Source organism: Elephas maximus, chromosome 1 (assembly GCF_024166365.1).
Source record: "Elephas maximus indicus isolate mEleMax1 chromosome 1, mEleMax1 primary haplotype, whole genome shotgun sequence".
NCBI classification, from domain to species: Eukaryota; Metazoa; Chordata; class Mammalia; order Proboscidea; family Elephantidae; genus Elephas; species Elephas maximus.
Window position 1 is genome coordinate 33623986 of NC_064819.1, and position 24902 is coordinate 33648887.

The window sequence follows — 24902 nt, forward strand, 5'->3', positions numbered from 1 at the left end:
GAAATAGTTTAAACCAAGAAGAAAACATTCTTTCGTATTTATAAGAGGCGGGAGGGAGGGAGGGTAGGAGAGGGACATTCACTAATTAGATAGTAGATAAGAACTACTTTAGGTGAAGGGAAAGACAGCACACAATACAGGGGAGGTCAGCACAATTGGACTAAACCAAAAGCAAAGATGTTTCCTGAATAAACTGAATGCTTTGAAGGCCAGCGTTGCAGGAGCAGGGGTCTGGGAACCATGATTTCAGGGGACATCTAAGTCAACTGGCATAATAAAATCTATTAAGAAAACATTCTGCACTCCAGTTTGAAGAGTGGCATCTGGGGTCTTAAATGCTAGCAAGCAGCCATCTAAGATGCATCAATTGGTCTCAACCCACTTGGATCAAAGAAGAATAAAGAACACCAAGGACACAAGACAATTACGACCCCAAGAGACAGAAAGGGCCACGTGAACCAGCGACTACATCATCCTGAGACCAGAAGAAGTAGATGGTGCCCGGCTACAACTGATGACTGCCCTGACAGGGAACACAACAGAGAACCCCTGAGGGAGCAGGAGAGCAGTGGGATGCAGACCCCAAATTCTCATAAGACCAGACTTAGTCTGACTGAGACTGGAAGGACCCCAGTGATCATGGCCCCCAAACCTTCTTTTGCCCCAGGACAGGAACCATTCCCGAAGCCAACTCTTCAGACATGGATTGGACTGAACAATGGGTTGGAGAGGGATGCTGGTGAGGAGTGAGCTTCTTGGATCAGGTGGACACTTGAGACTATGTTGGCATCTCCTGCCTGGAGGGGAGATGAGAGGGTGGAGTGGGTTAGAAGTTGGCAAAATGGGCATGAAAAGAGAGAGTGGAGGGAGAAAGTGGGCCGTCTCATTAGGGGGTGAGTAATTGGGAGTGTGTAGCAAGGCATATGTGGGTTTTTGTGTGAGAGACTGACTTGATCTGTAAATCTTCACTTAAAGCACAATAAAATTATTAAAAAAAAAATTACTTTGCTTACTATGTTCAAGATAAAAGATAAGACTAATAATTTTTCCAGATGAGAAAAGCAAATGTAAACTTTAAAACTAAAAACAGAAGCTGAAATTAAGAACTCAAGGGCTGGGTATAATAGATTAGATACAGCTGAAAAGAGACTTAGTGAACTGGAATATAAGTAGGAAGAAAAAATCCTAAAATAAACCTGTATAAATGATATAATAGAAAGCACAGAAAAGAATATATGAGATATAGAGGATACAGTGAGAAGGTCTAACATTTAAATGTAGTCCTAAAAGGAGAGGAGAGAAATAGTGGGGCTGAAGCAAATTTTGAAGTGATAACCGCTGAGAACTTTCCAAAATTAGAAAAAAATATCAAAACATGTATTCAAGAAACACTACAAATCCCAGGAAAAATAACTGAAAATGAAATCCACAAGTCATTAAATGATAAAATGGCTAAAAACCAAAAATGGAAAAAAAAAAAAATCTAAAAGTCAGCCTTCAAAAATGTCATCTCAGCCCACAAGGTAAGGTTCAATAGATTTCAAAGCACTGAAATAATCAGACTACATTCTGTGGTCCCAATGCAATTAATTTTAGGAATCAGTAACAAATATTTACCGGAAATCTTCATTTTTTTGGAAATTAAGTAATATATGCTTAAGTAATGCATGGCTAAATGAAGAGAACATACTGAAAAAATACTTGGAACTGAAGGATAATGAAAATGCTAAACATCAAAACATGTGAGATACAGCTGGAGTCAGGCTTAGAGGAAAATTTAGAGCTTTAAAGCATATATTCAAAAAGAAGAATGGCTGAGAAATCAATGACCTGTGCCTCTATCTCAAAAAGTTAGAAAAAAAAAGAAAGTAGAAGAAATAAAGAGCGGAAAACAATGAAAGATAAAATAAATAATAGAGAAGATTAATAAAACTCAGATATCGTTTCTTTGGGGAGATTAGTAAAATTTAAAAACTGCACTAATATTAATGAACGGAAAAAACAAAATAATATCAGCAGTAAAAAGGGAATATCACTATAGATCGTGGTGTCATTGAAAAGGTTAAAATAGGATATCACGAACGTTTTGCCAATCAATTTAAAAAAGTCAGAGTAAATGAAAATTTCTAATATAACATAATATAAAACTTTTATGTTTAAGAAACATAAAATCTGAATAGTCCTGTATCTTCTTTTATAAGACCAGAATTACTTTGATACCTGACAAAGACATTAAGAGAAAAGAAAACTACAGGCTAATCACCTCATGTCTGTAGACATAAGAATTTTAAACAAAGTGTTAGTTAACTGAATCCAGTAATACGTATTTATTAGTTGTCAAATTGAGATTGATATAGCATTAAAACCATGATTCGTGTAATTCATTACATTAGCAGAAAAAGTCATATGATCTTAAGAGATAGACAGAAGGCATCTGATAAAATTCAGCAACCGGTCATAATTAAAACCTTTAGCAAACTAAGAGAAAGGAGGAGAAGGGGTATTTATAAAAATAACAAACAAAAACAAAATAAACAATCAAATAAATAATAAACCCTAGCACAAAACATCATATTTAATAGTAAAATGTTTAACATTTGCTTTTTGAAATCTGGAATGGGATAAGTATGCCAGAAGTCACTAATTTCATTCAGCATTGTACTGGAATATAATTCACCAAGGCAAGAATAAAAAATAACAGATGTAAGGATTAGAACCCCCATGTGTCTGTTAGTTTGTCCTACTGTGGGGGCCTTGTGTGTTGCCGTGATGCTGGAAGCTATGCCACCGGTATTCAGGTACCAGCAGGGTCACCCATGGAGGACAGGTTTCAGCTGAGCTTCCAGACTAACACAGACTAGGAAGAAGGACCCGGCAGTCTACTTCTGAAAAGCATTAGCCAGTGAAAACCTTATGAATAGCAGCGGAACATTGTCTGATATAGTGCTGGAAGATGAGCCCCCCAGGTTGGAAGGCACTCAAAAGATGACTGGGAAGAGCTGCCTCCTCAAAGTTGAGTCGACCTTAATGACGGATGGAGTAAAGCTTTCGGGACCTTCATTTGCTGATGTGGCACGACTCAAAATAAGAAGATACAGCTGTAAACATCCATTAATAATCAGAACCTGCAATGTACGAAGTATGAATCTAGGAAAATTGGAAATCATCAAAAATGAAATGGAACGCAAAAACATCAATATCCTAGGCATTAGTGAGCTGAAATGGGCTGGTATTGGCCATTTTGAAGCAGACAATCATATAGTCTACTATGCTGGGAATGACAACTCGAAGAGGAATGGTGTTGCGTTCATCGTGAAAAACGAACGTTTCAAGATCTATCCTGAAGTGCCATGCTGTCAGTGATAGGACAATATCTATATGCCTACAAGGACGACCAGTTAATATGATTATTATTTAAATTTAGGCACCAACCACTAGGGCCAAAGATGAAGAAATAGAAGATTTTTAACAGCTGCTACAGTCTGAAATAATAACATGCAATCAAGATGCATTGATAATTACTGGCGATTGGAATGCAAAAGTTGGAAACAAAGAAGAAGGATCGGTAGTTGGATAATATGGCCTTGGTGATAGAAACAATGCCAGAGATTGAATGATAGAATTTTGCAAGGCCGACAACTTCTTCATTGCAAATACCTTCATTCACCAACATAAACAGTGACTATACACATGGACCTCGCCAGATGGAACACACAGAAATCAAATTGACTACATCTGTGGAAAGAGACGATGGAAAAACTCAATATTATCAGTCAGAACAAGGCCAGGGGCTGACTGTGGAACAGACTATCAATTGCTCATATGCAAGTTCAAGCTGAAACTGAAGAAAATCAGAGCAAGTCCATGAGAGCCAAAATATGACCTTGAGTATAGCCCACCTGAATTTAGAGACCATCTCAAGAATAGATTTGACGCATTGAACACGAGTAACCGCAGACCAGATGAGTTGTGGAAGGACATCATCCATGAAGAAAGCAAGAGGTCGCTGAAAAGACAGGAAAGAAAGACCAAGATGGATGTCAGAGGAGACTCTGAAACTTGGTCTTGAGCGTCAAGCACCTAAAGCAAAAGGAAGAATTCATGAAGTAAAAGAACTGAACAGAAGAGTTCAAAGGGCCTCTTGAGAAGACAAAGTAAGTATTATAATGACATGTGCGAAGAGCTGGAGATGGAAAACCAAATGGGAAGAACACGCTTGGCATTTTTCAAGCTGAAAGGACTGAAGAAAAAATTCTAGCCTCGAGTTACAATAGTGAAGGGTTCCATGGGGAAAATATTAAATGACGCAGGAAGCATCAAAAGAAGATGGAAGGAATACACAGAGTCATTATACCAAAAAGAGCTAGTCGATGTTCAACCATTTCCAGAGGTACCGTATGATCAGGAACTGATGGTACTGAAGGAAGAAGTCCAAGCTGCTCTGAAGGCATCGCCGAAAAACAAGGCTCCAGGAATTGATGGAACAACAATTGAGATGTTTTAACAAACAAATGCAGCGCTGGAGGTGCTCACTCGTCTATGCCAAGAAATATGGAAGACAGCTTCCTGGCCAACTGACTGGAAGAGATCTCTATTTATGCCTATTCCTAAGAAAGGTGATCCCACCGAATGTGGAAATTATAGAACAATATCATTAATATCACACTCGAGCAAAATTTTGCCGAAGCTCATTCAAAAACAGCTGCAGCAGTATATTGACAGGGAACTGTCAGAAATTCAGGCTGATTTTAGAAGAGGACATGGAACCAGGGATATCATTGCTGATGTCAGATGGATCCTGGCTGAAAGCAGAAAATACCAGAAGGTGTTTACCTCTGTTTTATTGACTATGCAAAGGCATTCGACTGTGTGGATCATAACAAACTATGGATAACACTGCAAACAATGGGAATTCCAGAACACTTAATTGTTCTCATGAGGAGCCTTTACATAGATCAAGGGGCAGTTGTTCGGACAGAACAAGGGGCTACTGATTAGTTTAAAGTCAGGAAAGGTGTGCATCAGGGTTGTATTCTTTTACCATACCTATTTAATCTGTATGCTGAACAAATAATACGAGAAGCTGGACTATATGAAGAAGAAAGGGGCATCAGGATTGGAGGAAGGCTCATTAACAACCTGCGTTATGCAGATGACACAACCTTGCTTGCTGAAAGTGAAGAGGACTTGAAGCACTTATTCATGAAGATCACAGACCACAGCCTTCAGTATGGATTACACCTCAACATAAAGAAAACAAAAATCCTCACAACTGGACCAATGAGCAACATCATGATAAACGGAGAAAAGGTTGAAGTTGTCAAGGATTTCATTTTACTTGGATCCACAATCAACAGCCACGGAAGCAGCAGTCAAGAAATCAAAAGACGCATTGCATTGGGCAAATCTGCTGCAAAGGACTTCTTCAAAGCGTTGAAGAGCAAAGATGCCACCCTGAAGACTAAAGTGCGCCTGACCCAAGCCATGGTATTTTCAATCGCATCATATACATGTGAAAGCTGGACAATGAATAAGGAAGATCGAAGAAGAGTTGACGCTTTTGAATTGTGGTGTTGGAGAAGAATATTGAATATCCTATGGATTGCCAAAAGAATGAACAAATCTGTCTTGGAAGAAGTGTGGCCAGAATGCTCCTTAGAGGCAAGGATGGCGAGACTGCGTCTTACATACTTTGGACATGTTGTCAGGAGGGATGAGTCCCTGGAGAAGGACATCATGCTTGGCAGAGTACAGGGTCAGCGGAAAAGAGGAAGACCCTCAACGAGGTGGATTGACACAGTAGCTGCAACAATGAGCTCAAGTATAACAATGATTGTAAGGATGGCGCAGGACTGGGCAGTGTTTCGTTCTGTTGTGAACAGGGTCGCTATGAGTTGGAACTGACTCGACAGCACCTAACAACAACAACAACAACAGAACAGAGTAGAACTGCCCCATAGAGTTTCCACGGAGCGCGTTGTGGATTCAAACTGCCAACCTTTCGGTTAGCAGCTGTAGCACTTAACCACTATGCCACCAGGGTTTCCCTTCTTTAATAAGAAGGTAAAAATGAGCAAATACTACTACTAATGTTAATAATATTGAGTAACTAAAAAAAGTTAGTTACTAATAAAAATAATAAGAGCAGTAATAACTATATTTCTGCTTTGACATAAAGCTTGAATGTGATATTTGTATTTAGCACAGTGCCTGGCTCAGATTAAGGGCTTAATAGATAGTGATTCTCAAAGCCTTGCCCTCTGCCTGAGCCCCAGTTTTTCTGGCTGAGGAATGCTGAGTGCAGAAGCCGAGGCCTCATGTGACTAAAGCAGAGTGAGCAGAGAAGGAGGGGGCAGGAGATATGGTCAGAGAGATGGCAAGGGCCAAGTTACATGGCGCCAGTGGAGCCCTGGTGGCATAGTGGTTAAGGGGTTGGCTGCTAACCAAAAGACTGGCAGTGCAAACCCACCAACCGCTCCATGGAAACCCTATGGGGCAGTTCTGTTCTATCCTATAGGGTCGTTATGAGTCAGAATCGACTCGATGGCAACGGGTTTGGTTTGGTTTGTAAGCCAGTGGTAGGAGTGTGGTTTTTGTTGGGTTACAGAGAGTGTGAATGGAGGGTTTTAAGCAGAGAAGTGAACTAATTTGGTCTATAGTCTTAGCATACGGAACAGTGCCCAGCACAGAGCAGGTGTTTAATAAACATATTTAAATATATGTAGAAATAAGCAATGCTAACTGATGCCAGTTTCAGTTTTGCTTATGTCCTTGGCCACTTTTCTTGACAGTCCCAATGCTACATGGGTAAGCATGGTGCTGATGTGGTACTCTGCCCACTCCAACCCATCCCCTCCTTGAGAGTTTCTCTACTCCTTCTCTACAAATGCACAATACTAAAAACATACTGCTTAGTCAGAGCTTGAAATTTCCACCAAATTTAATACTTCCCAACATAAATGGCCATCTTTCAGAAATTATTAGTATTTGGCATCATCTAATTTGTTACTTAGCAAAGCTTTTCCTCATTAAATCTTTCCCAATAAAAGACCTGATCGTTTCTTAGTGAACATCATCCTCTGCGATAAAAAAGGGAAAAGAGAACGCCTACGAATCCATTCGGGTGTCACCAAAGCTCACGTGGGAAGTAATTATCCTATTATTCACCACACTCCTAAAGCTATGTCTAGAAAACTGCATGCAATTTTTGGCTGTTTCTATATAAAAAAGAGATTGCTAATTTGGAAATAATCCAAAGGGTAGTAATGGTGACAAAAGCCTTGGAAAACATGCCATTAAAAACGGCCTAAGAGAATGGAGCATGAACCGCAAAGAGATCAGATAACTGACGGAAGCAGAAAAGATTTAAAAATACCAATGTAGGAAGGAAATCCCCTAAAAGGAAAATGAATTTTTTTTTTCCAGTTCAGACACTTAATGCTAGTCGTTTAAAAAGAATTAATTATGTACTGTGGGAAACAGTTTATGCCTAATCATATGTTCAATCAGAAAATGTAGCAGAAATAGGGAGAATGGTAAGACAATATTGGAGGACTGAGGACATTGCCATGGTCCTTCTAAATATCTCAGGTGATGGCTTCTGAACCTACCAGAAATTTCATGTCTAAATGCTGAGCAGGTATTGCTGCACATGGGTTGGCACAAATGAATAGGATGCCAATCCATTTATTAAAAAAACAAAAAAAAGTATTGCTTGTTATGGATTAAATTGTGTCTCTGCCCCCCTCCCCCCCACCCCGTATCTGTAGATGTAATCCTGCCTGGAAATAAGATTTATTTATTATGTTAATTAGATCATACCCAAGCAGGGTGGGTTCTAAATCCAATTACTTCTGAGTAATTAAAAAAGAGCAGATTAGACACAGAGATGTACACACACAGATGTTATTTGTTCTTCATATAGTGCAGCTTCTCGTCTACAAGCTAAGGAGCCAAGGAACACCTGAAACTATCTACCAAGGAAGGAATCGATAGGGCCAGGACCCTAATTTGGACTTTTAGCCTTCAGATTAGTGAGAAAATACATTTCTATTCCTTAAACCCATCCACTTGTAGTATTTCTGGTACGGCAGTACTAGGAAACTAAGACATGGCTATCTTCTATTCTCAAATATAATCAAAAGGAAAAGAACACAAAGAAGAAGACACGATTCTTATCCACTGAAGAGTTATGATTTTATGAGGGAGACAGCATGTCCACAGATACCAAATAAAAGTTAAAGAAGATAGCGGAGGGAAGACTTGCTGAATTTGGAGGCAGACAGTCTCAAGTTCTGAATTGGAATCCTAAGAGTTACAGTAAACCAAAAAAAACCAAACCTGTTGCCACTGAGTCAATTCCAACTCATAGCAACCCAACAGGACAGAGCAGAACTGCCCCGTAGGGTTTCCAAGGAGCAGCTGGTGGATTTGAACTGCCAACCTTTTGGTTAGCAACCAAGCTCTTAACCACTGAGCCACGAGGGCTAGAGTTATGGTGCTGCTTTAAAATTCATCCCAGGCATCTGACTGGGACAAGCAAGTAGGCAAGTCAGAGCCCTTTTAAAATCTCATCCCAGTGCATATGATCAATGGGAGAATCACTTTCCTATGGGTGTGCTTGAAAACAGAGTAAACATTTAGTCAACTACCTTGCTGTCAAACATTCAGGTGTTTTTTTTTTTTTTTCTTATGTTTTTTGTCTTGGTGGTTTAGTACCAAGAAGCCAGTGTGGCCAAAGCTGAAAAACAAATTTATCAGCCTATATTCAAGGCACTTCACAATCGCTTCACTTCATGCCTCAGCTTCCTTTTCAAGTCCTTGTTTTCCCTCTATCTGGCCTCCCATTTTGCCACCAAACTATCTGGGAATATTCACTGTTCTCCAAACATGGCCTTCTCTTCTCCTACTTCATTGTCTGTGCACTTCTTCCCACACACAGTCCCTTCCTCCCAGAATCTCTTTGTTCATGTCATCTATAAAGGCCCCGTTTTGTTCTCCCATGAGGCACCTCATTTTGCCTTCCCGATTGCTTCCCTAGTCCTGCGTTTATTCCTCAGACCTAGACTGTGAAGTTTATTTATATTTTGTGCTTACTAGCTTATAAATTCCTAAAGGTCAACCACTGTATTTTATTCATTGCTATATTCCTCACATAGTTTAGCAAAATGGCTGGAACAAAGCAGCTATTCAATAAATGTTACTGAGTTAAATTAAAAGTGAGAGAGAGGGACAGTAATTAGGAAATGGCAACAGTGCATATAACTACTGCAGTCAAAAGATCATAGCAACTCTATAGGACAGAGTAGAACTGCCCCATAGTGTTTCCAAGGAGTGGCTGGGGGACTTGAACTGCTGGCCTTTTGGTTAGCAGCCAAGCTCTTAACTGCTACACCACCAGGGCTCCAAAGATCACAGGAATATAGTATAATTTTTCAAATTTTGTGTTGTTTTGAGAAAATTATAGAAAAGGAAAAATTGAAAAAGGGAAGCAATCACCATTACTCCCCCAATCAGAGGTAACCTCTGATAACTTTTTTCTGGTAAATTTCATTCTAGGTTTTTTTAAAGCTTCTTTTTTTTTTTTTTTAACATATTTGTGATTATACTCCATGTTTTTGTTGTTAGGTGCTGTTGAGTCGGTTCCGACTCATAGTGACCCTATCTGTGTACAACAGAACGAAACACTTCCTGGTCCTGCGCCATCCTCACCATCGTTGCTATGTTTGAGTCCATTGTTGCAGCCACTGTGTCAGTCCATCTCATAGAGGGTCTTCCTCCTTTTTGCTGGCCCTCTACTTTACCAAGCATGATATCCTTCTCCAGGGACTGATCCTTCCTGATAACATGTCCAAAATATGTGAGACAAAGTCTTGCCATCCTAGCTTCTAAGGAGCATTTTGGCTGTACTTCTTCTAAGACAGAATTGTTTGTTCTGGTAGTCTGTGGTGTATTTGACATTCTTCACCAACACCATAATTCAAAGGCATCACTTCTTCTTTGGTTTTCTTTATTCACTGTCTAGCTTTCCAATGCAATATATGGTTTGATTTCGTTACTGCTGCTTCCACGGGTGTAGATTGTGGATCCCAGTAAAATGAAATCCTTGACAACTTTAGTACTTTCCCCATTTATCATGATGTTGCTTATTGGTCTAGTTGTTAAGGATTACTGTTTTCTTTATGTTGAGGTGTAATCCATGCTGAAGGTTGTGATCCTTGATCTTCATCAGCAAGCGCTTCAAGTCCTCTTCACTTTCAGCAAGCAAGGTTGTATCATCTGCATATCTCAGGCTGTTAATGAATCTTCCTCCAATTCCGATGCCGTGTTCTTCTTCATATAGTCCAGCTTCTCGGATTATTTGTTCAGCATACAGAATGAATAAGTATGGTGAAAGGATACAATCCCGATGCACACCTTCTCTGACTTTAAACCATGCAGTATCCCCGTGTTCTGTTAGAATGACTGCCTCTTGGTCTATGTACACATTCCATACAAGCAAAGTTAAGTGTTCTGGAATTACCATTCTTCACAATGTTATCCATAATTTGTTATAATCCATGGTAAACATCTTTCTGGTATTCTCTGTTTTCAGCCAAGATTCATCTGACATCAGCAATGATATCCCTTATTTCACATCCTCTTCTGAATCTGGCTTGAACTTCTGGAATCTCCCTGTCTATGTACTGCTACAAACCATTTTTGAATTACCTTCAGCAAAATTTTATTTGCATGTGATATTAATGATATTGTTTAATAATTCTCACACTCCATTGGATCACCTTTCTTTGGAATGGTCACAAATACGGATCTCCTCCAGTTTGTTGGCCAAGTAGATGTCTTCCAAATTTCTTGGCATAGACAAGTGAGTGCTTCCAGCATTGTTTCTGTTTGTTGAAATATCTCAACTGGTATTTGTCAATTCTTGGAGTCTTGTTTTTCACAAGCTGAAAGCTGTGCTTTCAGTGCAGCTTGGATTTCTTCCTTCAGTATCATCAGTTCTTGATCATATGCTACCTCCTGAAACAGCAGAACACTGACAAATTCTTTTTGGTACGTTGACTCTGTGTATTCCTGTCATCTGCTTTTGATGCTTCCTATGTCGCTCGATATTTTGCCCATGGAATCCTTCAGTATTGCAACTCAAGGCTTGAATTTTTTCTTCAGTTCTTTCAGCTTGACAAATACCAAGCGTGTTCTTCCCTTTTGGTTTTCTAACTCCAGGTCTTTGCACATTTCATTACACTACTTTACTTTGTCTTCTTGGGTCACCCTTTGAAATCTTCTGTTTAGCGCTTTTATTGTTTTTTTCCATTCATTTTAGGTACTCTAGTTTCAAGGGCAGGTTTCAGAGTCTCTCCCAACATTCATTTTGGCCTTTTTTTTCTTTCCTATCTTTTTAATGACCTCTGGTTTTCTTTGTGTATGTCTTTGATGTCAACTCGTCTGGTCTTTGGTCATTAGTGTTCAACATGTCAAATCTGTTCTTGAGATGGTTTCTAAATTCAAGTGGGATGTACTCAAAGTCGTATTTTGGTTCTCATGCATTAGTTTTAATTCTTTTCATCTTCAGCTTGAACTTGTATATGACCAATTGATGGCGTGTTCTGCATTTGGCTCCTGGCCTTGTTCTGACTGATCATATTGAGCTTTCCATTGTCTCTTTCCACAGATGTAGTCGATTTGATTCCTGCGTATGCCATCGGGCAAGGTCCACATGTATAGTTGCCTTTTATGTTGTTGAAAAAAAGGTATCTTTTCAACCAATAAATCATTGGCCTTGCAAAATTCTATCACTTAGTCTCTGGCATTGTTTCTATCACCAAGGCCATATTTTCCAACTACTGATCCTTCTTTGTTTCCAACTTTCTTATTCCAATCACCAGTAATTATCAATGCATATCCTCAATACATGTATGTACTTTTTCCCAAAGGTTATTAAAATCTTTTCATAAGTACTTTTAAGTATAATATGCAACCCTATTATTAAGCCATCTATTAATCATTCCCAAACTGTTGAACACTTAAACTGATTTTCATTTTTTCTTTCTTTTAAAATTAAAATAATTCAGTGCTGAATATCTCTAGGCAAAAAAAAGTTGCCTACCTTTGGAGCATTGATGGCACTGTGTTTAAGTGCTCAGCTGCTAGCCAAAAAGTCGGCTGTTCGAACCCATGGGAAAAAGATGTGGCAGTCTGCTCCTATAAGATTACAGCTTTGGAAACCCTATGGGGTGGCTCTACTCTGTTCTGTGGGTCACTATGAGTTGGAATCTACTAAATAGTAGTGGACTTGGTTTTTGCTCTTTTAATGAGCTCTAATATTTTTGTTTTCCCCAGCCCTGATAAGATAATTTCCTGTCTGTTGGATTTCTGCTGCCCTGTTGACATCATTGGTCTTGCTCATCAATGTTGACATCATATTCTTGGCTTTTCTACTGGCCAGGTCATTTACTCAATCCCTTTCTCTGGTTGCCTGGAGACATTCTAACAGCTGCTTTGCAATGAAGCTAGACATACTTCACAATCTCTGGTCACTAGTTCTTAACTGACAGAGATTTTAGGAAGATTTTTAAATTATTGAGTCTTATATTGGCAGAGAAACTCAATCGGTTACTGTAGAATTGAGAAATAGTTTTACGAATTTTACAAATGGTATCTTGTAAAATTTTTAGTTTTTAAAGCAATTTCACATGGATTAGCTCATTAATTCTTACAAAAAATAACAAGGAAATGTTATAGCCACGTTAGAGGTGAGGAATCTGAGACTCTGAGAGGCCAAGAAAAAGCTGTACTAGTTCCATATTGCTGGTAATAAATGAACACTAACTTAGTGGCTTAAAACCACACACATTTATTATCTTACAATTCTGGAGGTCAGAAGTTAGAAATGGGTCTCATGGGAATAAAATCAAGGTGTCAGGAGGGTTGGGGCACTTCCTGGAGTCTGAGAGGTGAATCTGTTTCTTTGCTTTTTCTAGCTTCTAGATGCTGCCCATATTCCTTGGCTTGTGGCCCCTTCCTTTCACCTTTAAAAGTGGCTGGCTGAGTCTTTCCCAGGTCACATCACTCTGAAACTGACTTTCCTGCCTCCCTCTCTTACTTATCAGGACCCTTGTGATTACTTTGGGCCCACCAACGTAATCCCAGATAATCTCCCATTTCCAGATCCTTAATTTAACCATGTAAGGTAACATATTCACAGGTTTTGAGGATTAGGATGTAGACATCTTTGGAGGGAGTGCATAATTTTGCCTAACACAACCACCAACATCAGAAATAAAAGCTAGTAGAAGTAATATGATGTTACATCACATTCAGCAAAGTAATTTTAGATCTCTATAATGACCACAAAAGCTACAATCCATATACTTGCTTAGCATAATAATTCTTATGCTTGTGCATATTTCTGACACAAGTATAGGTTTCCTTTGCCATATATTAATTTATTTGCCCAAGCGGAAATTTGGAGCCCTGGCAGCACAGTAGCTAAGAACTTGGTCGCTAATCAAAAGGTCCAGTTGCTCACTGGAAACTCTATGGGGGCAGTTCTACTGTGTCTTATAGGATCACTATGAGCTGCAATCGACTCCACAGCAATGGGGTTAAGCTGAAATTTACATTTATTCAATTTGGATAACTTCTTTTCCTATTGTATAGTAAATCTGGAACTGCTGTGTCTCTAAATGCAACCAGTAAAGGATTTTTAAAAATTACATCCTAATTGTAAAAACATGCTTACTGCTCACATGTTGGTGTGGATTCATTAGTGTAATTAGTCTCGTGTATATAACCACTGCCTAAAACGTCCCCAACAGCTGAAAAGCAATCAGCCACATAACACCTCGTAGACAACTTTGCATGTGAAGGCTGGGCAACCCATGATTTACTTTTCTGCGTGGTTGTCAGAAGAACAGCCCCAAAATTGTCACTTCAGATTCCACATTCTAAAAGTGAAGACAAGTCGTGATATATTTCTACATGAACTTGGCTCTCTCTTGTGAGTTTGGTTTACTGGGTGTTTGAGTAAAGAGTTACCTCTTATCCAGCATAAACACCATGTGGCTAATGTTAAACGGAAATCATAAACAGGTAGTTGTATTTTAAGGTTTCTTGCCCTGGATATTAAAAAAAAAAAAAAAAAAACTCTGTGGGCTTGTCTTTTTTCATATGAATTCCTGGTAAAGGAGACCTTTTCTCTAATATATTAGGACAGGAGGTCGCTCTTGGTGTCTGTGAAACGGAGAAGGCAGTTGCCATATAATTTCACCTCGAAGACACAAGACACAGCTCCTAGTTTATGGGAAAGCCAAGGGTAAGCACGATGTATACGGCTTTAGAAATAAAGTGACATAAATGCTAATTATAAACAAAATAATTCTTCATATTTAATATGTTGACTCAAATGTTTAAGGTACCAAACTTTACCAAAAACCTTTTATTAAAGGGGCCCTTATATCTTTTCCTTTAAAAAATATCTATTATAACTAACTTAAGATTCACATAATCATTGTATTTATGAAGAAGTCAAATCTTTAACACAAGTCACAATCGATGATAAATAACAGAGGATTTTATAAGTCTCTTCTCTTAAATAAAGTTTTGGAATAATTTCCTTCCATCTCTTTCTCAATGAACATGGAAAAAACTCTGGTTGTTTTTAAAAATTGATTACAATTGAATTTTAGATGAAAAATGAAAAAAAATTTTTTTTTTTTTTTTTTACTTAATGGAGTATCAGAGGAGAATTACTGTCAAATATATACATACCTAGCATAAAGACTATATACTGATAAAAGGGTGTACATGCAAGTAAATATGATATTTTGATATTTGGAACAGGTGGACCTTTCAAAAAAAGGTTCCTAATTATTCCTATACTGTTGAAATTATTTTAATTTTGCATCTCAGCAGATATATTTGTATGCTGGAAACAGGTGTTCATCAAAAGACGATGATAAAGAGACACTGCATTTGGGGCTTGGAGCCTAGCCCACATGGTATGATGACAGATAAATTAGAAAAATCCTGCTAAACATCTCCACACTTCAGAAGGAGATTACACCTTTTTAAAAAGGCAAAACATGTGGTTCAATTGCTTATTGTCTTGGCATGTGGTTATGATGAAAGACAGAGTCTTAGCCATCAATAGAGCTAAACTAACGTCCCAGATGGGCTTCAGGAGAGGGACTCCTGCAGCAATCCACCTGCACAAAAAGCAACCGAGGAAAAAATAACGAAATGCTTTCCTTTTCCCTCCCCTGTTGAATTTGTTTCTTTATATTAAACAGCCATTTAATGAATAACATGTATTTTTGGGGAAAAAAATAAAAGCAAAGAATTTTTTATTCCAGTGTACTTTCTAGGAGCTCCAGAAGGAGATGTGGTGGTTTTTGCAGCTCTTTGCCAGGTATGTGCAGGTCTGACGTGGGTCATGAAAGGTAACCGCTAAGCCCAGGAGACAGGCAACAGAGACATACAGAATGCCCAGGGTTCCATCGGCAACTTGCTGTGTGACCTTGAGTAAAACCACAGAACCCCTCTGGGCCTCGGATTCTACAACTGCACGCTACTGAGTTGATTCCTTTTGGTGTCACGGTACTACAATCTGAATCTCATCTCTACTTCAGTAACAACGCATACGATGTGAATGCCACTGAGGGGCAAACACAGACAGGAGCTTAGCGGAGCCCAGCATTTCTCCACACACCATTTCTTCATCCAGACAAGATTACAGTACCCCGACCATTCTTCAGATTTCAGTATTATCACGCAAGGTGGCCAAGAAGGGGGTAGAGAAGGTGAGAGAAGAGAAATAAACAGAGAAAAGGAAGAAAAGTATGATTTATTGATCACCTGTTTTATACTAGTCAATTTTAAACTAATCGCACGTTGAATCCAACCAACAATTCTGCAAAGTAAGTATTACTAATTCATTATCTAAACCAATCCACTGCCGTAGAGTTGATTCCAGCTCATGGCGACCCCACGTGTATCACACCAGAACTGTGCTCCAGAGGGTTTTAATGGTTGATTTTTTGGAAGGCCTTTCTTTCAAGATTCCTTTCAAGATTCCTCTGGGTGGACTCAACCTCTTGGTTAGCAACCAAGCACATTAACCATTTGTACCATTCAGGAACTCCAATCCATTGTATAAGAAACTACGTATACAAATCTATAAAAATCTAAAACTATATAAAAAATGATCATTAGCACCAGTGAGCCAGTATTGTGCTAAGCACTTCTCTACTTGTTAGTTCATTGAACATTCATAGAACTCCGTGAAGTAGGTTCAGATTTGCTGTTCTTTGCCATTCTTGCCCCACGCCCCCAAGCCTTGAGCATGTGCTCCGCCTGTGTTGGGGCTTTCCCAACCTTTATCTCATGTACCTCAGGACAACTATCTGTTTTATAAATGAGGAAACTTAGGCTTACAGAGGCAAAATCATTTGCCCAAGGTCAAAGAGTAAGTGATAGAACTGAGAAGACAAAGTAAGAATTTTTTAACCACTGCAGTACGCTGCTGTTAAAGGCTCAAAGAAATGACCTAATTTAAGGTCACAAAATTAAACAGTAACCAGCAGAGGTGGGATTTGAACTCTACCCTGTCTGACTCGCCAGCTCTGCTTTTTCAACTGTTGTGACCAGTGTCAGGACTGAACAACATCCAGCCACTTTCAGTAAATATGTGTTTGGTGTCTGCTATGCTCAAAGCACAGTGCCAGGCTTGATAACAGACACAAGGAAGTCAGCGTCATTCTCTCCAACCCCAAGAGGTTTACTAGTATCTTGGAGAAATCAAAATATACACTTGGGAAACAACTTGGAACAACAGTGAGAACATACGGTAAACAGCAGAAACAACAGGTGCTAAAGGAAATCAGAAAGAACTCGCTTTGGGATGGGATGGTCAGAGAAAACAGGAGTGGTTAGGGAGTGAGGGTGGGCAGGGTTTATGAGGACGGGATGAGACAGAGCAAGACCACCATTTGGTTGGAATGCATGAAGTCAGCCCTTTCCCACTACATGCCTCACTCTCCCAGGAAGCAAAGACTGAGAATAGAAAACAAATGTGGTTACGGCAGTTTCTTACATTTAAGAGTCAGAGATTCAGATGGAAAAGTAGGTTGGGACCAGAATTTAGACTTTGAATGCAAAATCTGGCTTGCAGGCATTTATGACTCCTAAATAGCAGAGTGTTATGATTTACCTAGGAGCCCTGGTGGCACAGTGATTAAGCGTTCAGCTGCTAACCAGAAAGTTGGCAGTTCGAATCCACCAGCTGCTCCTCAGAAACCCTATGGGGCAGTTCTACTCTGTCCTACAGGGTCGCTATGAATCAGAACTGACTGGACAGCAACTGGTTATGATTTACCTAAGATGGCAAATACGAAGAAAAAAAAAACAAGAAAAAGGAATCTTAGGGAAAGAAATACAAAGATTCTTCTTAATATGTCGTTGTTAGCTGTAGTGAGTCTTCCCCGAGTCATGGTGAATAGGGGAAGTCCTGTCCCAGTTTTTAAAATATATATTTTCTTGTCATTCTAAGTATAATAAATGCACACAGGATATTTGGAAAACACAATATAAAGAAAACAAAACACCCATAATCCACTCAGGGATCATCATTATGAATACTTGGCTGAATTTCTATTTATTCATTCAGCAAATATTTATTGACCACCTACCACATGCCAGACACTGTTCTACATGCTAGTTTACAGCAGTGAAGGAAATGAACCAAAATTCGATTCTTTATGAAGCCTCCACTTAGATACTGCTTTCTCTTTGCTTGCATGCGTGGATGCGTGATTTCTGTGTGTATTTTATTCAACTGTCATACATACAGAGAATTTTTAGCCTATTTTTTTCACCTCACATAATATAAACATCTTTCCATGTTATTAAAATTATTTGGGGACTTTTTATTGGCTGTGTTATTAATAGTCTCTAAGTGTTCCAAGTTTTATTTATTCTTACTACTTTGGAGACACGAATCACTTTGTGAAGTGAATTAAAGCTGTGCACAGACACCCAGATTCTGCATATAATTTTGAGGGTTCAGAGGTCCTTTCAATTAAGAACACTAACTGATCATTTCCAAATCATTCGACATTCCAGTAATTAAAAATTTCACGATTATGGCTACAGTTAACATTCCTGCATACAAAGCTGTGCCCACGTTTCCAGCTATATCATTAGGGTTGGCTCCCAGAAGTGAAAATTCAGGGTTGAAAAATGTGAACTTGTTTTCAGGTTTCGACGCTCCTTTTGCTATTAGGATGTTAAGTCTCTTCGCACGTTTCTGTTAGGGTTTTTTGGTTATTTCTGTAAGTTTTTGTTTAATATAAAACTTCAGTGTAATTATTTGCACGCCATGGTTCGTGATTGTTTCATTCTCTTCTACACTGAGTTTTTGTTAATACACTGATCTTCTTTGTCCCGTTTGAGGCTTCTCGCCTTGATTTTTACATTTTCAAGTATTAATACCGTCACCCCTGCTTTCTTCTTCTTCTTTTTTTTTTTATCTACTGTTGTGTCTGTTGATGGGAGTTTTTTGTTCTCTTTGAAGCTGGTTTTGAACTCAGAAATGTCTATTATTGGCTTTTTTTGTTTGTTTGTTTTAAAATTTATATTCAATGTAATAAGGTATAAATTAAAAAATCTAGGTTTTCCTTATGTTTTTAAGTTGGTCTTCAGGAATTTATAATTCTACTTTTAAATTTGGCAGATTTTAGCAATTACTTCTGAGAGGTTTATGGTAAAGTTTGACCCAATTTGTAGATAATTAAATACCTTCTCATATTTAAAACTGTATTTACACATTTAATGGTTTTTTTAAGTACTTTAATTTTCTGAATTAACAAATCTAACTTTCCTAAGTACACAAATATCTCTAACATATCCAATGTCTACATTTACAAATACAATTAGCTTTATATGTAACCAAAAGGTCTGCAGTTCAAATCCACCAGGTGCTCCTGGGAAACCCTATGGTGTAGTTCTACTCTGTCCTACAGGGTCTCTATGAGCTGGAATCAACTCGATGGCAACGGGTTTGGTTTGGATTTTAAGTATATCAGAGTCAACTTGACAGCAACTGGTTTATAAACTATGGTTTTAATTCTTTTTACCTTTTCAATACTTTTAAGTTTTCCTGGGGTTGGAACTCATACCAACTAAAGGAGAGCAGTTTCCATGGCAATGAACTTCATTTTAAATGAGGCAGTGGTGGTTCAGTGGTAGAATTCTCCCCTGACATGTGGGAGACCCAGGTTCGACTCTGGCCAGCACCCCTCATGTGCAGCTACCACCCATCTGTCAGCAGAGGCTTGTGTGTTGCTGTGGTGCTGAAGAGGTTTCGGTGGAGCTTGCAGCCTAGGAAGAAAGGCCTGAGACCTACTTCCCAAAATTAGCCAATGAAAACCCTATAGCTCACTACAGTCTGATCCGTCATCAGTCAAGAGGTTGGCACAGGACCAAGCAGCATTTTGTTCAGTGGTACATGGGATCCTCACGAGCTGGGCCAACTTGATGGCAGCTGACAGCAACAACAACTTCTAAATCTTTTACCCATTCTGGCTAACTGGGATTACACGCAGCCAGAGCTTCTGGGCAGCCACGATGGTCAGAGTTACCCCAGATGATTCCTCTCACTGCCCGTTTCCAGGCTGTACCTCCTTGTATAGTGACTATTTTTAAAATTAAAAATTAAATTAAAAGAGGTATGGCTTTGTTGCGCATGGATCCCGCATCCCAGAATTCATGTCTGAAATGTTATCTGCTTTGCTATTCTCTGGATCTTTTTTTTTTTTTTTTGTATCGTGAATCATGTTTTTTATGTCCTGTATTTTTTTCTCTAGTAATCTGGAAAACATTTATTCTGTTTTTATTGTGCTAGCAATAACCTTTAAGTTTGAAGCACATACACACGTGTTTGTGATCTTCTCCGTAATGAAGCAGATCTAAAGATGCCTGAATTAGATGAGAAGCTGCACTTTTTTTCTTCCTTTTCCTCTCCCTCACTCTTTTCCCAGCTTCTGTTACTATCTGGCACTCTGGGTTCGGATTTTATTATTGTTGCTATAATTGTTGTTGTTACTATTATCCAGGTATTGATATTTACCTATTTTTATATTTCACTGCTCACTTAAAGCGGAACCTAGAAAGAGGGGAAGTTAGACGTGTGTGCTTCATCAGTCTGCCAAGAAGCCCACTTTAAAGCTCCTATCATGTACTACCAAATTACTTCCCAGGAAAGTTGTGCCAGTTTACACCCTCAGCAACAGGGCGTGAGGGTGCCCATCTTCCTGCATTCGCTAGCACTAGTCTGTTATTCAAGTCAGTCGCCAGCATTCACTAGCGCTAATTATCTTTAGAACCTTTACCTATTTAGCAGCCCTGGTGGTGCAGTGGTTAAGAGATCAGCTGCTAACCAAAAGGTTGGTAATCTGAATCCATCAGCCGCTCCTTGGAAACTCTACGGGGCAGTTCTACTCTGTTCCATAGGGTCGCTATGAGTCAAAATTGACTAGGTGGCAATGGGTTGGGGTTTTTTTTATTTAATGGATGGAAATGGTGTCAATTATTATTTTCATTTGTCTGAAAACAAAGGTAGTTCTTTGCAACTACAGTGATCTTCCTCTAATGCAGTTGCCATCACTCGTGAAAGGGCCCAGCTAAATTGTTGATTCAGGGTCCTGCCTGTAAATGTTACTATTTAACTTCCTAAGTGACTCTTTTATAACATTTTCCACAAGACATTTTCTGGGCACGGAGAGCCAGAAAAAAATATATGTACAGTAGGTGGTGGTTGTTTTTAATGCCAAGAATCCATGCACATACTCTTAGCTGGGGAACATTGGCGCGGTGCTATATGAATTCTCATAAAGTAAATAAATTAGTTAATCAGTGAATTCATGTTAATAGAAAACTACAGTCACAATAACTAATTTGTAGAACCTGTGGTACTGGCAAATATTATGATAAGAGATATCGGCCTAATGGCGTTCAACAAACAGGTTCTGATTTGCAAAACCAACAAACACAATAGCAATCATTTCACACCAAAATGTTCATATCAGCAATGTTGACTAGAGTGATTGAAAGTCAGCCACTTAACACTAATAAATAAACACGCTCATCTCCCTTACAATATTGGATAGCCGTACCCAGTTTAGCAGTGTTCCTTTGCATTATTCTTGCTCGTACGCAGAAATGACTTAAAATAAAATTTAGCTCACAATTTCCTTAACAAACAGAAGGAGATATATATTCCTACATGAATAATGATGGTAGGAATAGCATTCCAAACAGTAGGAATAGCATGAGCAAACACCCGAATGCAAAAAGGACAGAGGTGGGGGGAGCTGGCCAATATTCACCATAAGACAAATGAAGCGTTTGAGAGGCCTGTTGCCGTGGGTAACTTCAATCTTATAGCTACTGCTACAGCACTAGGTCTTCACCTTTAAACCAGATTTAGGTAAGAATTCCAAAGAAAGAAGAGATACCATGAAATAAATTTCCCAGAAATTCTTCACAGGTGGCGTAATGAAGGCTGCAAAATGTTTTAGCATTGTGCAAGAAAGTTCCACAGATATCCATTCACTTGTGTTAAGTGTCAAGCATATCATTGTGGGGTTTAACATAAAAAATGACTTATGCTTAAACAAGAACTGTCATCCTGTTGTTCTCCCCGCTCTCCACTCCGTCCAGGACCCAGGTCATCATGCTGAAGCTTTGACCTTACAATCACTTCCATTTCAGGACCACAAAGTGTGATGTTTGAAACACAGAAATACAACCTTAGAAAAAACACATCTAGAAAGAGAATTCTCACCCCAACACAAGTACCTGTAATAACAGCAAAGGAAAATCAGGAAATTACGGGCAAAGTAAATTGCTTTTTTTTAAAAAAAAATGTATAAACACTTTTTTAAAAGTCTTCTCAGCATAAAAACCCCTCTTTTAAATCACTAATGTCTGCCCACCGTCTTTTTCATTTTGCCTTTCCAGTCTTTCTCCTCTGACTTCATAAGAAGTCAAAGTTAGAAAACAACCTAAATTAACCCCTTCTGTGTGGTATTCTCATTTCTAGTTTCCAGGAGTTATTAACCCATTGCTGTCAAGTCCATTTGGACTCATAGCGACCCTATAGGACAGAGTAGACCTGCCCCATGGAATTTTCAAGGAGCAGCTGGTGGATTTGAACTGCTGACCTTTTTTCTTTAGCAGCTGTAGCTCTTCACCACTATGCCACCAGGGTTTCCCAGGAGTTATTAAGCATCCCTAAATCCAGACCGCCAATGATAAAAGGGGAGCAATAGAAGGTACTGTAAATGAGGGACAACAGATACGAGGGGAAATGCCACAGAAGTAAAGAACACCCCACACTGGCAGACACAGGGCCAATCACCTCAGTCAAGACAGCTCGCAACCTCCTAAGAATAACATTGATGTCCTAATAGAGAGACTGGCAAAGGACATGAACAGACTGTTCCCATCCAAAGAAAAATTAAGTGGCTTTTAATCATTTGAAAAGATGCTCAGCCTCAGTCATAATTAAAGCAATACAAATCAGAATAATAAGGAATTATATTTAACTTTCAGTTGGAGAGAGGACTCAAATCAAGTTGTGGGAAGTCACACTCATCCATTGTATGTGGCGTGTTTCTTGGCAATAGTTATCCAAACTCAAAATACATATGTCCTATAACCCAGTAATTTTGCTTCTAGAAACACATACTACAGGTGTATTTACATTACTGACCTAAAGATACATTCTCAAGGATATGAACAGCAGCATTGCTTGTAGATGCAAATCACTGGAAACAGCCCAAATTTCCTTTCAGTTCATACCAAGCAACCATCAACTTCCAACCTCTGGAGGGCCACATGAGGAACTGGTCTATGTGGGGACAGGGTGGTGGGACAAGAGTCAGGAGTGGATGTGAATTAATTATATTCACTTTATCCATTTCAGCAGTTTTTGATTAAAAAAAAAAAACTTAAAAAAATTATATAAATCCACTAAGACAAATTTTAAAGATGCTCTTGGAGTTTTGAAATAGAAAACCAAGAAAAAGCAGCTGGGACATCTTCAATTTCTTCTGCAGAACAGACAGTTCCGAGGGTTATAAGGATACAACTAGAAACAGTACTCTGGTAGTAAGCCCCAGGATCATATGCTTAATTTGTTGTCCTTGCTCTGTCTTCATACCCTGTGTAATATCCTTCTAAACAAGAAGGATCCAATTTTATCATCCTACTTTTAATAGCACTCGCCTGTTGTGGTATCTGAATTTAAAGTACAATAGAAACACTTCAAATGAAGATTTCTATAGTCTCCCTAAAAAAAGAGAAAAAACTGTATTACTTTAGGCAGCATTCAAATTGTTTCATTTATCAAACAGCTATAATCATTAGCACTGTTTAGGCTGTCGCTCATGTGACCAAGAATATGTTTCTCTTTTCAAAACGATAACCTTAGTGAAAGCTGCCCCCATAAAAAAAAAAAAAAAGACCGTGGAATCTAAGGCACCATATCCTTATCTTCATGACTATGCAACACAAAACTAGTGGTCTTATAAATTCCTTGTGTTTGCCAAACATGTTACACGCAAGATCAAGTGCTAATTTGGAAAGGGAAACAGTTTTATGGCATCTAAAGACTGAAAAAATTACCTCTAATCCTTTTGGGAATCAAAGAGGCAATAAAGTGAAATTGAGCGCAGAAAGACTCACACTGTAAATCCATTTACTACCGAGCCTTGTTTACACAAGGATTTATTTGTGCCAGTAACTAGTCACCAAAGCTTAATAGCGTGACTTTACCAGAATTTCATTTAAAGAGGTGTGTGATATTTTTTCACAAATAGCGTTCAACTGATTAAAGCCTAATTACACACATTGAATTAAAGGTGTGAACACATAATAAAACATCCCAGCTAAAAGGGATCTGTGCTGGTGTTTGATTTCCATCTAGTAATTTGGCTGGGATAAAATGGAAACAAGAAAACAGAACTGTTTAAAAGGTGCAACTTTATGGCAACATGCATTTCTAAGCTGGAAAAGAAAATACACAAAGACACCACACACTTTTTAAATGGGATGTGCTGAAATCAAAAACAGCCTTTTCTATTACCTGATATTTATAGTAGTAATAATAATACAAACCACATTCATGGAGGTCAATAGCCAGAAAAAACATATTTCCATTTTAACTCCTTTAGATGATCAAAGCAGCAGCTTAATATAATCAGCTGAAATCCATTTACCAGCGAGCTTGCCACTGTGCCCAGGGACTGCTTTCCCTTCAGCCCTATCTATTCTGGAACAGGTGTTACAGTAGTAAATTAATTAGTCTGTGGAGAAGCACCTTGTTCTCCTTCTCCACAGGCCTCTTGTGGGTCAGGGCCTTGAGGACTTCGCCATCTGGGCAGAGTTTCCCCCGGAGAAACAATCAAAGCCCACAGATTGCGGCCTACACAGGAAGGTTCAGATGGCAATTAACCTTATTAGGCCTCATTTTTTACAGTTTATAGTGTGTCAACATGTTGGCTCCATAAATAATCTGCCACATCAATTCAGTAGAAAGAAAATGGCTTCTCCCCTTGTTCAAAGTTTTAAAACCCTCCAGAAAAAAGTATAATATTTGAGAGAAACGATGTCATTTATAAATATGGAAATGTTGGGCTTGCTATAGATAGGCTCGGATTTCAAATAAAGTGCATGAAGAAGCTATCATCCATTTCTACTAGACATAAATTCTGGGGGAAGTTCTTTTCCAGGTATTTCAAATTTTTCTGTCTCAGGTCTAATGCCTTCTACATATGTGGTCTTGTAACATCTGGTTAACTCAAGAAAATAAGTTTCTTTTTAAATATTATATTTCTGCTCTT